Source organism: Spermophilus citellus (genome assembly GCF_964194105.1).
Source record: "Spermophilus citellus genome assembly, chromosome: 11".
In the NCBI taxonomy this organism is placed as follows: Eukaryota; Metazoa; Chordata; class Mammalia; order Rodentia; family Sciuridae; genus Spermophilus; species Spermophilus citellus.
In genome coordinates this window covers 71,588,437-71,604,515 of record NC_138192.1, presented here as the reverse complement: position 1 = coordinate 71,604,515, position 16,079 = coordinate 71,588,437, and the positions used below count along the sequence as shown (strand labels likewise).

General features: G+C 33.8%; 1 protein-coding gene and 1 long non-coding RNA gene across 8 annotated transcripts in view; one reads left to right on the top strand and one right to left on the bottom strand.

Moving 5' to 3' along the window:
- Nucleotides 1-16,079, bottom strand: part of B3GALT1 (beta-1,3-galactosyltransferase 1) — a 582,447-nt gene that overhangs the window by 269,192 nt on the left and 297,176 nt on the right. The window lies entirely within an intron of this gene.
- LOC308630738 overlaps nt 1,507-16,079 on the top strand; it is a 35,192-nt gene continuing 20,619 nt past the window's right edge. Inside the window, exons 1-2 of the long non-coding RNA XR_014018015.1 lie at nt 1,507-4,222; nt 7,982-8,119. This is a non-coding gene — a long non-coding RNA (uncharacterized lncRNA). The remainder of the gene's footprint in view (nt 4,223-7,981; nt 8,120-16,079) is intronic.

Sequence of the window (16,079 nt, the reverse complement as noted above, 5' to 3'; positions counted from 1 at the left end):
TCTGAAAAGATTATAAATCTTAGTAACTGACCAAATCAAAGTAAAAGCACAAACATGTTTTAATAGTCATCCTTTTTAGGCCCATTTTTAGCTTATAAAATGAATCTGGCTGCAGAAGATACAGTATACTACCGAGGATCTTCATCCCAATATTTTTATTTCATCTACCACAATATTGTGAAAACAATGTATGAATGTATTTGTGATGAAGTGACCTAACTTTTCACTTGCAACAGCTTAAGTTCAGTTAAAACATTGAAACCCATCATTTACCAGTCACTTACTATCAATCACCTACATAAAGTTTATGAACTTGAAAGAAGACAACAACAACAACAACAAACAGAACAAGTCCCTACCTGCCATCTAGGAGTTGGCTTGGAACAATCTATTATGTAAAAGATGGGGACTTGAAAAGCAGAAACAAATAATAATACAATCCTGCTCTCTGAGAGTGGGAGAGACAAAGGAGTATAGCAGTTAACATAAGATAAAGCTTCTATTATCAGGAAGGCATGGTGGTTTTCAATTCAGTTACACCACTGGTTTCTCAGCAGTGTGTCTCAGGCCAGTAGTGAAGCCTGGGTAACCCCTTTTCTGTTTTGGGACTGGACCCCAACAGTTTTCAAGCCTTATTGAATATTAGTTCCTCTGGGGATATTTTGTAAAGATACCTCCATATGGATGGCCCAAGCTACAGATTACTAGGTGTTTGATTGTTCATGGGTAGAGACAAGGCTTCAGAATCAAAAAGGAAAACAAAATGAAATCCAATTTCCCAAATGATTCTGATGTATAATTAAAGTTGAGAACCATTTCCTTCTTCAAGTTTGTCTGGTTATTACACAAAATTTAAAAAGAAAATGGCAATGGTTAAGGGTAACAGATACTATTGTTTTTTTATAAAACTTCATTTAAGGATAGGAAAGAATTGAAAAAGGGTACAGAAACCAAAATTGGGGTCATCGGGTTAAACAAATTCAGCACAGGACATATGACATTAGCAGAGAAAGGCAAAGTCAAGCTGAGAACTAAATTCTGTCTCTGAAGACTTATTAGTAGGCAAAGGAAGTCAATGAGCAATGTAAAAAATGATTTAAGCCCTGCCACTGCCATCCTATCTGGGGGCAAGCTCTGTCAAAGACTATTTAGTGCTTTCTCTTGTTACTACAAACTTATCACCATCTGTTCCTTTGTATCTTTCCCTTTTCTGCTGAAAGGAAATGCTTCCCGCTGTATTATTAGGTTTCCTATTATACACATTCTGTTCTATGGTTTGAATATCAGCATTTTTCAAGGAAAATAATATTTGCCCTCCAAATGCCCCCACCTCTCTCAGTACTTGTTAATTTCCAGGTCACCAATAACTCTCAGATCTGATATTTCCTTGAAATATGTTTAAATGAAAAAAAAAAAGTTTATGTTAAAGAACATGAGCATCAAGTCATTGTCACCTAGGCTGATTTGTTTCTTCATTTCTATTAGGACAAGAAGTGTCTGTGTGAAGGGGTCAGAGGATGCTGGAAACAGAACTCAGAGCCTCAGGCATGCAAAGGAAGCCCTCTACCATTCAGCAGCAACATCCCCAGCTCAGGAAGGGACTATCTTTCTTTGTTTTTCAGTAGTGGGGATTGAACCCCAGGTCTTAGGAACTGAGAGACATCCCAGCTCTTAAAAAAAAGATATATGTAGGGGTGTCTACATAATGTCTCTATATAATGAATATGTATGTGTAAAATATATATAAATTTTATTTTATTGCAGTACTGCAGATAGGGCGCTCTACCATTCTCCTATGTTTTCTTTCATTTTGAGGCAGTGTTTTTCTAAATTACATGACTTGAGATCCTCCTGCCTCACTCTCCTGAATAGGTGAAATTACAGGCATGTGCCACCATGCCTTGCCACTATTAGAATTTTAAGAAAACCTTATTACAATATTTCATTTCAGTTGCTCTGTTTCCTGGAAAAAATACATTTATTAAAAATTGAATTTCACATTAGATTGGATAGAGAGAAAGGATAGGAGAAGAGGGAAGGAGTAGGAGGGATAGGAAGGGCAGCAGAATAGAATAGACATTATGATTGATGTATGTACATTCCATGTATGTTTTATATATCAAAATACATTCTGCTGTCATGTATGACTAAAAAAATAAAAATAAATCGTATGGTTAAAAAAAATTGAAGATACCTATACTTTATATTCAGAAGTGAGTTTTTTTCCTAACCTGGGAAACCTTAAGGAGATTAAGTTTGAATATACTGATACAAAGAGGAGAAAGTGTGGCATGTTTATTTAGTCTTAATTCCAGAAGCATTTAAAATTTGTTTCTCATTAGTGAAGTAAGGCTAATGGATACAATGTGGGTCTGGAGAATCCACAGCCTTAACACAACCAATTGCCACCATTGTTTTTTGACTTATTCTTGGAGAGTCTTAGAACTTTCCACTAACAAGTTTTTACATCTGTAATTGAGAAATATTACCTCTTATTCCATTAAAATGATTTGGGTATGTTCTACTTGCCAGGGAGCTAGGCTAGGTGACATCTGAATGGCCTTCCAGGAATCAATGCAGTGCTTTCCAAGCACAAAAGAGTGATAGCTCACATGCCAACGTGATGCTGAGTACTCATAAAAAGAAAAAAAAAAATAAAATTTATTCACTAACATTTCTGCTGCTTAAGGTTTTCAGAACACAATAAATTTCTGCATAGAATTATGTGGGGTAGGAAAAATTTTATGGCTTCATTTATACAAAATTTTATAATCATTTTCAGAGGACAACTTACAAGTTAAGTGTGTAATAGGGGCAGATTTGTGTAATGTTCTCTAGGAAACATCTTGCTTGACTTCTCTTAACCTTTTCCAATAAATTATTATGGGGAAGCTAAGTTAATTTTACTAATTAAGAATGTTCTTGAATGAAGTAACCTTAGCAGGCTGCTTGATATTTCTTCCAAAACATACTGCATGACCTGTAGGAAATTCATTTAAATGTTTATGATCCCTGAAGCAATATTCCTTTTTTTTTTCTTTCGTTCACAGAATGAAATTGATTAGGGGCTTTCAGATATAAGCTGGTGTTGAGAGGCAGCAAGATAGGAAGACCCCTGCATACAGATGCAGGATGAAGAGGCTCATATCCTAACCAAGACAAAGGCAGGCTGCAGCCAACTGAATGTACCTAGGCTTTCTCAAAAGAAACAGTCTGTGGCTGGCACAAAATGCCTGGCTTTCCTTCTATTCTTAGAATCCTCATCAACAAGTGGGAGGGTGTGCCTCAACTGTAAAGAATGCAAGGGGGGGGCACCACAGCATCCATTTCAGTGCACACTTTGTGCCACGTGGATCCATTTGTTTTGTATATTACATTCTGGAAACAACAGCTCCTTCAGAATTCTGTTTGTTCATTTTTCTTGTGGAAACTTACAAGATAAAGGAAATGGGAGGATCTGTGTCCCTATGGGGGCAGCTCATACAGAGGTTGCAAGCAGTCTTTCTTTTTGAATACTATCCCAGATCCTCTCCTCCATAGTTGGAGGCCTGAAACAATATTCTACACACACAAAAAAAAAATGCCACTGTGTTATAGGCAAATCAGAAACATAATTTCATTAAAAGAGGAATAGAAACATTCATTATGAAAGGTAGCTGCAGCACTGATTAAATAATCAATTGATGCATCTGAATTGATTATTTGAAAGCAAGTGAAAGCCCCATCATTCTTAAGCATGTTGTTCTGCACTTTATCCATCATCAAAAGGAAAATGAAGGTGCTCATTTTTTAATTGATGTATATGCCATTATTAACCTAGTCCCATCTTTCCATTTTATAAGTGAGTATCTTGAGGCACAAAAAAGAAACTTTTTAAATGTAATTGTTAGCACTAGAATTCCAATAACTGGTTTCAATTTAATTGTCTTCCCATTATAAAAATCCTTCTATGGACAGGTACTCCTTAAACACCGTGGTGCAGTGAAGAGAGTGCAGAAGCTGGAGCAGGAGACTTCATAATTGCCCCTTGAGGTTATTAAGATTTCATATTCAGTCATACCAAGATGTTATTTTTACAAGCTGTTCATATGACCAGTGGTTGCCTGTTCAAGAAGATAGTGCTTAATGTATGGGGAAAGGATCAGAAAAGAGAGAAGAACATTGTAATGAAGCCCTTCAATGTATTAATCGTGGTGCTGCTGGAGGCCTGGATTAATGGCAGGTGAGAGAACTCAGAGGTGGGATTCTTTCATTCCTCAGGTCATGCAATGTTTTTTATCTGTGGCATGCTCTCCTTACAAACTGTGAGAGTTGGAGTGTAAGGATAGGTCCTATCATTCAAGGATGACAAAGGATCAAGGCAGTGTGAATGTGATGATAAAGGCATTAATTTCCCTTTTCCCCTTACTCTTGAATAGATAGGGAACAGGCCGACTTGAATCAAATGGTATCAATGCAAGTGGCGAACGAAGCCAAGGGAAATAGCCAAGACAGTCAATTGCTGACAAATACTGCTCCTTTAATAAGTGATGCCCTGTCAATCCTTTATCCACTCCACAGACATTCTGTGGCTGCCTTTTCCAAGTGACTATGATTGGATCTAAAATCCTTTGCTAGGACCCCTGCCCTGAATTTTATCAACTATTACTCAGATAATTGAAAAAAAAAAAAAAGTTACCATTCTACTAAAGCCTATTAAACCTGCCCTCCCTAAAAAAATCTCCTTACACTGTGCCTTTTCCTGTATAATTGAGATCAGCAATTACCTAGTTAAGTCAATCAGAGCAGTCTAATTAAAGTTTGAAAGTGTACTGTTTTAATTGACATATTTCTATATACAATATTTATGTGATCAAGAAATTGTTTATAGGGTAAATTTTGACATATTAATTTTAAAGTAATAGAAAAGCATGTTTATTACATGAATCTATAATGAATCATCTTTGGTAAGAGAAGGATGTTACTGAATGTCAATAAAATACTTCCTTCAGTATTTAAATAAAGAGGCCTATGAACTTTTTGCAAAGTCACCTCGAATGAAAAACTAGATTCCTGGCCACATCAAAGCTTACTAAATTAGAAGTTGGAAAACTATGGTTTTAACTTATTTATCATATGTTGCATGCATGGATTTTCATTTATGGAGTTTATTAAAAATATCAGATTATTTAAAGATAATTAACATGGTTGAAGGAGCAACTGCAAAACAAAGAGATGTACCAAAACAGAAATATTTCGTGTGAATCCTGCAACTCAGAAATATGAAGTGCTTATTTTTAAAATATTTTGAGAAGCCATGAAAGTCAGGTTAAAATGATGATAATAATATTGTTTTATTGTTGGTTCAACCTCCTTTATTGGTTATTTGTGGAAGATATAGAGAGAGTGAGATAATTGAGTGAGCCTACAGGATGCTTATATTAAACTTTAATTAAGAGGCGATTTGGAGTCAGACATTGTTAATTTTATAAAAATGTATTTCAGAAAGCCATTTCACAATATCTGTCAGGATATCCTCACACACAAGATAGATATGTGTGCACTGAATGATAAACTGGCTAAGCGAATGCAAAGCTGGTGGCACTGCCTAAAAAAGTGTGAGATTAATGGATCAATTTCACCCTGGCAAGGAGACCCCTGCTGGTGTGCCAATGAGCTCTGTACTCAGCCATGTCTTGATGAACACTATTATGAATGACTTGTATGAAGATGTAGAAGACACTGCTGTCATATTTGCAGATCCTGCAGAGCTAAAAACTGTAAAATAGCATCAGGGTCCCAAAGCAAATTGACAGGCTAGAATGAGGTACTGAAATGGATGGGGATGCATCTGTGACTAAAGAAAGTTCAATTCCAGTCTTGAGCCAATATTGGGACGTCAGCAATGGAGAATCCAATCCCTCACATAAAAGGAATAAAATCATGGTAGGCCACTTGGTCCCCAGCACTGCCAATAAACAAACAACAAGGACTTTAGAATAAAATCCATACTAAGTTTTACTGTATGCATTATAAATATTATCAGATTTTAATATTCAGGAACACATCTACACATTTCCATGCATTACTTATCTAATCCTTAAAACAGGACAACGGCAGAGCCTGTTGTTCTTATTTCAAGATGACAAAACCAAGTCAAAGAGAAGTAATCTCTTCTCTATAAGTCATAGAGCCAGCAGGCAGAGGGAGGTGAACAGAGCACAGGGCATTTAATTCTAGAGGAGCCACACCATAGGTTCTACGTTTATATTCAACCATGACATTATGGCCTGCATCCTTAGGAGAGCCCTGGTTTATGAGGGATGATTCACAGTATCTCAAGCATCATTTGTGGATGAAAGTCAGCTAGAATAAGAGGGAAAACACTTTCTATGTAGTTCCATCCACACTCTAATATTATGCTCCCCACATTTCCTGTGCTTACATTGACATTGATGAGATTCTTAATTTGATAACAAAGAAACAATAACATAAAATAAAGCATGGAATAATTTAAGCTCCATGGATGAAATTGTGAGAAAATTTGATAAGTTCAAAAAAGCCAGTTGATGAAGGCAGCAATTTAGATACAGTGAAGTTGCACCCTGTGACTTTGGATCAACTTTCATATTTCTAAAATGGTCAGACCTTCTTTCAACATCCATTTAATTTGATCAAATAATCCATTTTTTTCCTTCTTTTTAGTTGAATGGTGCTGGTACAATCATGAAAAAAAAAATAATTGTACTTTGATTTGTAGGCTTCAATTTACTCTGAATTTACTTTTCAATTTTCTCCAAATATTCAGGATCAACAATATTATCAGATTTTAAATTTTAAATTCAGTTTTGAATTAGTGAATTCTCCAATACATTTTTAAAGGTTTTATTTGAATGATAAAATGCTCTTGTAACCTATTTTCTTTATACAGTATTACAGAGGAAATGCACAGCTCATATTTTATGGCATTGAATTTGGAATTTGCTCTCTCATCGTGATAGAAAGTTGAATTCTATAAACAAGATAATTTTGGAAACAAATTCAAAGAGATTCTGGAAGCACACTTAAGTTCAGCTTTCCATCTTCTCAGCTAGGAAGTTGTATTGCATTCCATTTTGCTCTTTTAGATATCCCTGCTTTTATAAATTCATATGACAAATTATTTATATAATAAAAAAGAAAAACTGCAACCGACCATTGAGGCTATGCACAGGATGCACGAAATTTTTATGTCTTGACTTGAACATGGTCAGCATTTTTTTAAAAAAAAATTTCTTTTCACCTACTAAGGCAATGGTCCTGCTCTGAACACTCCTAGGTTATTGTACCATTGTCATTTTTGTAGCATATTCCCTTATATAATAAACTTCAGAACCTATACATTAAGTGAAAAATTAAGTACAATAGCCTATTTTTAAACACAAAGACAATACTAATTACAATTCTCCAGATAAATATACATAATTATAGTAATTACAATTGAACAATAACTCACTGGTATTACTATTATAAACTCATAAACTATTATTCAGTACCCTATAAAATTCAAAATCTAATTGAAACTGCTAGTTTAGCATAATTCCCAGAAGCCTTCATTCTTTAATATTCCAGAATGAATGAGGTTTTCGTTGAGCTATTAATTGATACTGACAAGCAATAACCACTGGAATGAAACTGCAATTATGAGTGGCAATTAATCACATTTGCTGTCATCTCTAGTGTCAAACAAAATCCAATAATCTTCTAAATAGTTTTTAAAAGTTTATAAATTTGTATGTTTTAATTCACTTAGTGGAATCCAAAAGTAGTTTCCAGGGATAATCATGTAACACTGAAATCATGTATTTCTGTAAATATGAATATTGTATTCTTTAGTTAAAAGAGCTTTTACTTTTCTTCTGAAATTATTTTAAGGATAAATTTATCTTTTTTCCACGTAGGAAAAGCTCCTCATTTTGTCTCACACCTGCTTTATCTTTACACTCATCCTTTTGATTCATAGATCACCTTCTGACACAGCAAAAATTGCACATGTAAAAGAAACTCTTGGGAACAGGAACTGAATAAGTACCATTGGATTTGGGATAATTTGAGAGGGAACTTCTAGAAGCTTCAATTGATCAATGTATCTCTGAATCAGGTAAAGGAGATCACAGTATTTAATTTGTTTCTTTAATTATTTCTTATAACAAGGCAACTAGCAATATTCTTTCCCTGTAATCTACAGCATCAATATACCAGTGTACTTCACCCAACCACTGAGCCCCTTCAAAGGTCGTGGGTGGGCTCCTCTGGTATCTAAACTGTGGCCTTAGAACTAAAATGTATGAATGTAAAAATTGTGAACGAAGCACAGCCACCTACTAGATGATCACATCAAGAATAAGATTAAAAACAAAAGGTCCAATCCCAGACAAAGAAATACTCTGCAAAGTGGAAGTAGTAGTCTCAATAGACAAATATGTATCAGAGATGCAAGCAGCCAGAGAGCTTTACTTAAATATTCATGAATTCCTATCTTTGTCTGGTAGGTGAGACATATGTAAAAAGACAAAGTTTTGTTTCATTTTATATGCTTATAGTTTGTAGCAAGCTTAATGCACTAGAATAGCTAATCCTCAATTAAATAAGAAAAGAAGTACAATATCTGTTTGCTCTACATCCCAAATCTGAAAAATGTTTTCTGGAAGAGTCTTCCCATAAAACTGAAAATGTCAATCTTTAAAAAGGGGATGCTTTATGGACAACAATTAAAAACTGGAACAGTCATTTCAGAGTTACTTATTTAGAAATATTTCTGAACACATAGCATTTATATATTTTTCATGGGCTGTTATTAAAGAGAAAGAACTTAAGAGCAACCAGATATTTAGAGAAGAAAAGAACATTATAATAATTGCCTTACTTATTAATAATGTAAATAGAATGTTCTTCATTTTAATTATTCTGTTTTCTCTTTACTTTTGTGTACTAAGTGCATATTGACTTCTAATAATGTAAAGAAGAAATGGTTAGGGCTTATATTCTTACTGATCTGAAATTGTCTCAGTATAAAATAGCTTTTCTGTCTTGTTGTTTTTAGTTCCCATGTAACTAGATTATGGCATATTTTTACTTGTTTCTGTCAAAAATTATGTACTTTCTATTCTAAATTTTGAATTCTTACCTTTCTCTTCTTTTGCCCACCCCCTATTTTTTCCATATTTATAATTGCATATAATTTCAAATGTCTAAATTACTCAATTTAGCAGATCAATTATTTTCATTTCTCTGGAGTTGCATGTTTTGGTTAACTGATTTTGGCATGTGTACTGCAATCAAAAGTTGCTTAAATTCAGATGTGCCTCAGGAATAGTACTATGACCTTTATGATTGATTATGTACTCCTGACCTTTGAGAAGTCCAGGTTATAAAAATCTTGTTCCATATATTGAATCTTTAGTTCATAACTTTAACCATAATTCAGGTATCTGATCAGAGCCATTTGCTCCTAAGGAAACTTTGCAGCATGCCTTTGTCTGAGGGGCTCTGTGTAAGATCCAAGAAGGATTTCTCTTCCTTCCTAATTAAATGTAAGTCCTGCCCTGTTGCCCTATCTTCATGTTGGCCTTCAATTAGAAACACAGAACATTCAAACACTATCATCTTCTATTTTTTCTCTCTAGACCTATTAAGTATTTGGCTGCCAGAAGTGATATTTTAAAAAGATAGTTGAGGGACATATTCTTTCTAGATGGTGTGAGTTCAGCCTTGTGACAAATTACATGATTGGCGAGGGGCACATCTGTACTATAGAAGATCATCCTCTATAGAATCACCTATGCAATATTACCTTTGAATGTGAATGCAGACATTAACTGAAGACATATTTAAGACAAATTGTACAAGGAATTCTATGTTTTCTGTTGTTTTTCAATGACCTTGTAGAAGTCCCCTCTGGTCCCATGGTGAATTTCCTTCAGAATGTGGTACCTGGGAGAAGTGCATCCCTTGAAGACAGCTCTTTTCATTGGGATGAGAATTACATAACAGTTTGCAAAATCAAAAATCAAAAGTTAAACAGATTTATTTTATATTATGGGATACCCTGGACTTTTGATTTGCTAATGTGTGTCAAGAGTCTCTAAGGAGATTTAGTAGCTCAACATATGATAGGACACAGCCCTTTGTTTTTAGAATACTGATTAATTTTTTTCTAAAGTACTAAAAAAACACTAACAAACATGGTTTGGAACACTATTATATTTTTTTGCATTTTATTTTTTACTTAATTGCTTAGAAGCACAAATTCAAATATATCACTGAAAGTATTCAATATCTATATTGAATATTCAATATTTGATATATCTAAATATATTGCTGAGAGAATTCAGTGTGTCTATTTAATACTCAATATTCAATACATTCTGCACAATGTATTAAAATTACATTATTTTAGAATTATGCCTTACAGTATTTTGAAAGCAAATAATATATAAACACAAGAAACCAAACAACATTTATAGCATTATTGGAAATACTGTAATGCTATAAAAGATGTTATTTGCACAAATTTGATAACTAGATATACTGGATCCATTTCTTCAGAAGATACAATCTGCCAAATTCAAACAGGCAGAAATAGACATATATCCATTAAATAATCACATTAGTAATTAATAACCTTCCCAAAAAGAAAGTAGCAGCCCTACATCGATTAACTGATGAATTCTGATATTTAAGGAAGAAATTATATCAATAATCTACAATATCTTTTGGAATATAGAAGCAGAGGGAATAGTTTCTAACTCATTCTGTGAGGTCAGCCATATTTATTACCAAAACCAAACATAATCATTACAAGAAAATAAAATTGTAGAGCAACATCTCTCATGAACATAGATGCTAAAATCCTCAATGACATAGTAACAAATTAAATTCAGCAATGTGTAGAGGGAATTATACCACAACCAAGTAAGGTTTATCCCAGATGGTTTAAAAATTTAAAAATCCATTAATGTAATTCATCATATGAACAGACTGAAAAAGAAGAATTACATGACCATATCAATAAATGCAGAAAAAGCATTTGATAAATACAACACTTACTCATCATAAAACATCTCAGTAAACTAGAACTGGAGGGAAACTTCCTCGACTTAAGGACATCCATAAGAAATCTCCTGCTATGATAATACTTAACGGTGAAACTCATAGTTTTAGTACTAGATCAGGTACAAGGCAAAGATATGCCCTCCCCCCATTCCTTTGCAAGATCATTGAAAGGGATCAAGATCATTCAAGATTGCAGGACATTCTAGCTAATGCAATTAAACAAGAAAGGGAACTAAACTAGAGAGATTGGGAAAGAAGAGGTAAAACCCATTTGTTTCCAGATAATATTAATCGCCTATGCAGGAAGTTCAAAAGAATTTACAAAAATTTTCTAGAGCTAATAAACAATCATATCAAGGCTATAGGATACAGGATTAAGTCAATTGCTGTTCTATATACCAATAATAAGAGGAAATGGAAATTAAAACATCATGCATTTACATTAGTACTCACTCCAAATAAAATACTTATATAATATATATATAAAAGAAAAGAAAACCTGGATGAGAAAAATAGAAAAAAATAATAAGATAGGTATTTCATGTTAATGGATATGGAGACTCAATATTATTATCAAAATATCAGGTCTTCCACACTTTCTGTATAGATTCAATGCAATCATAATAAAAATCTCAGAAAGTTATTTCATGTATGTGGACAAATTTATTCTGAAGTTTGTATGAAGTGGCAAATGATTCTCAATAGCCAATATAATACTGAAGAAGAATGAAGTTGGAGAAGTGACTTTATTTAACTTTATGACTTACTAAAAAGCTACAGTAATCAAGACAGTATGGTATTCACAAAAGAATTAACAAATAGACCAATGGAACTGAATATAGAACCCAGAAATAATCCTATACCAGTAAAAACTGACCATATAATGCAATGGAGTAAAGATAGTCTTTTCAACAAAGTATACTAGAAGAACTGGATACGTATGCAAAAAAAAAAAAAAAAAAGCATCTAGTTGCAGACCTTGCACCTTTCACAAAAAGTACTTAAGATGACTTACAGGTCTAAATATAAAAGAGGAAAAGTACAAAGCTCTTAGATAGTAACACAGGAGAAAATCTTGATGATCTTCGATATAGTATCAACTTTTTAGATATAAGTCCAAAGACGATTCATGCAATGAACACTTGATAAGCTGTACTTCATAAAAATTAAAAAAACTTCTGCTCTGTGAAAGTCAATGTCAAGATAAGTTCATAATCCCAAGAAAATACTTACAAAAGATCCATTTTATGAAAAATCATTTCCCTAAATATACAAAAGAGCCCTTAAATTTCAATAATAAGAAAACAAACAACCTAATTTAAAAGTAGGTCAAACACTTTAACATACACCTTACCAAAAAAGGTATATAATGGAAAATAAACATATGAGTAGATGCTCCACATCATGTTGATCAGAACAATACAAACAAAAACCACAAGATATCACTACACGCCAGTTAGAATCACTGACTTCAAATGCTAGTGAGGTCTGGGGCAGTAAGAACTCTTGTTCTTTGTTATGGGGAATGAAAAATATTATAGGCATGTCTGAAGATAATTTGACAATTTCTTTTTAAACTAATATATTCTCATCATACAGAGTGTTTATTGGAATTTACTAGCAGTCTTGCTTATTGGTAATGACCCAAAGGAGCAGATAACTTATGTCCACATCAAAACCTGTGCATTGATGTATTTGTAAGCTTTACTCACAATTACCATATCTTGGAACCAACCAAGATGTCCCTCAGTAGGTGAATATATAAGGAAACTGTAGTACATTCACACAAGGAAATATTACTCAGTGCTTAAAAAAGATATGACCTGCAAGCCATGAAAAGATATAGAGGGAACGTTAAATGCAGACTATTAAATAAGATACACCAGTCTGAAAAAGTTTACATGCTGTATGATAGATCAAAGATTGCCGAGGGTTGGTGGGTACAGTGGGAATGAATAAGAGGAGGAGAGAGGATTTTTAAGGCAATGAAACGACTATATGGTACTATACTGGGGACACATATCATTACAGATTTGTGCAAATCTGTACAATTCAAAACCCCAGAGTGAACCACAATATAAACTATGGACTTTGGGTGATTAAGATAGGTCAATGTAGTTTCAGTTTTAGTAAGTGTATCACTCTGGTGGGAAATATGTTGCATGTGTAGGGGTAGAGATATGTAAAAAAATCACTGAACTTGACTCTTAATTTTGCTAAAAAATTAAGGTCTAAAAAAATGAACCCATTAATTTAAAAATAAAATAAAAAGCACTACAATAAAACATTCACCAAAACATGCACAGTGACAGTAGATTTTTTTCAAAAATCAGTTTCCTCATCACTGCCACTATCATTTCACTTTATTTAATATTCAAAGCATCAAGAAGGATTTCTTCATTAACCTGCACAGAGAGTTTAATACATCCTTGAGATGGCCTTGGATTATGAAAAGCAAATAAAAATTCCTTGCATAATAAAAGACAATTCCCATATTTAAGTCAAAGGATTACATTTATTTGAGCACCATTTGAAAAATAATCAAGTAGTATTATCCACAGTCTGCAGATTAATTCTATTTCTGATTTTTAAAAAAAGATTTAAAATACAGTTTTCTAATCACCAAAGTCACTGTTCAATTTAATATAGCTACACTCTCTTCAGCTTGAAAAAAAAAAAAAAGATACATTCAGATCCTACGCAGCGAAAAGATCACTTCCCTCTAAAACTTAGCTTCTTCACTTTCTCAAACCTATGAACATGTGAATCACCAAAGACCTTGTTAAAAATACAGATTATCTGGGCTATTTCCCAGATATTCTGATTCAGTAATACTGGGTGAAATACTAGAATTGCCAAATTTAATAAGTACCCACCAGGTAAGTCACAGGGTGGTTCATGATTCAATATTCCAAAATTGCCATTGAAGAGCAAGTTAAAAGCAAAAATCAATTTTAGTTTTATTTAAATTCAGTTCCCACTCCTAGAGAGCAAAAGCAGTAAAGCCCTGCTTGGGGAGGGATTGTGGGTTTCTCAGTTCAGCATAGAAAAGCCCACCCTTCCTTCCTTCATAAGCCCTTCTCTCCCACTCCATCCATACTCACCTGCGCTTTGTTAAGCCTGGAATTGCAAGATCCTGTTCCAGCAATGGAATTAACTAGTTACATGACCCGACTAGCAAACTTCTGAACTTCACTCAACCTCATGTAATTCAAATAAGGAGAATGAATTCTAGTACATTATTCCTAAAATCACAAATGGCTTCAAAATTCTGTTAATCTGGCATAAACTTGCTTTTTCTTTCACTTTTCTCTTCAAGTTATTTTACTTTAACTGTGTGTTTTCAAAGAAAGAGGTTACAGACAGTTTTCCTGATAACCTAAGGCTCATCTTTTTCACAGTATCACATATTAAATCCATTCTCTTCCAGAAATAAGACATAAACAATGTACAAAATTAGAGATCATCGTGACTTTAACCAGAACTCAAATGATTTCCTTTTAACTGCACTTGAATTTGTGAATGACCTGGGAAGGCCAACTGTCCAGAAGAAAGGTTTATGTTCTGAAGGAAAAAAATAAAATAAACAGAAAAAAATGATGCAATGCATTTTGGAGTTTCCACTCATTTTCTGAACAGGGAAAGCAGTTAGAAGGTAGGTGCGATATCATAGTCCTCCAGGCTTAGAATGAATATATAAAGCTACTGTGAAAGTGTGGCCAGCAAATAGATTTCATTCTTCCCTTCCAGGATGAAATTTCAATAAAAACTCTCCTTAGTCCCCGTCAAGCCAATGATGTCTGTTTATGTGGAACAGAAAAGTATATAATATTCATTTGTTGGCAAGTTAAAGAAACAATACATGCCTTTTGTCTACTAGCTCAGCTACCAAAGTGGAATGACAGATATCTTTTGGCTGGAGTGGAGAGTCCACCATCACCTTGACCAGCAGGGGCGGAGCTGGGGCTTCACCGCTCTTCATTCTGTCTTCTCAGATTAGGAGGAAAGAACATGTCCTGCCAAACACTGGTCTGTTGTTGAATCCAAGAAGTATGATTTGTCAGTTCTACTGAAATTTTTGAAGCCAAACAATTTAGATGTTAAATAATATATAACAAACATAAAATTTCAGTCTGGTAGAGTAACGCCCATTCTGTGGCCAATATTTTATTACTCATCAAAATGATACAGTTTTAGTTGAGAAGGTAAAAACATCTGTGACTTTCCTTTAGAAAAAGTGACACTCTTGGCAACAAAGAATATCTGGTTGGTCAATTTGTAATTCATAAAGTATGCAAAATTAGATGTTTAAATGAAAATGTTATTGATCACACAACCCATCTCCAAACCCACTTTAAAATTTGCTTTGAGGTATACAAACAGAATCGTTAAAGAGTGTGTGTTTGTATAGATATCTAACTTGTCTAGTTAGGTCTTATTCTATAATGTAGAATGACCTACCATGTGTAGCAAATATTTCATTTCAAGGGACAGGTTCTAGAATTATGGAAATCCAGAACTGAACCCTGTCTGGACCTACAGGGCACATTTTCACCTCCCCAAATTTCAACTGTAAAACAGATATTTCCTACCTCTTAGGATTATTTTGAGAACTAAATATAATAGTACCCTGCAGGAAGCTGCCACACAAGGAGGAATAAATCAGTTTTTACACAGAGGACAATTATACCTAATGGCATGCTAAGTAAAGAAGAAGATGCAGAAGGTTCATTCCTCCATGAAGTTGCTATTAGGGAACATTTTCCAACTAAGGGCATCATTGACTAGTGAAGATGAAGGATGGAGAGTCTATTCAATATGCCAGTTTCTGCAATTCCTCTTCTTAAATATTCCTTCACTGTCTTAGCTTCAGACTTTAATGAAGTAGTGATACTTTTGAGTCTAAATATCTTGATCACAATACAAATTTTTCAAATGAAATTAAGAAGACAAATTTAACAAACAGGAATTTATGAAATATTCTAAAAGGTCTTCCTTTTTGTCAT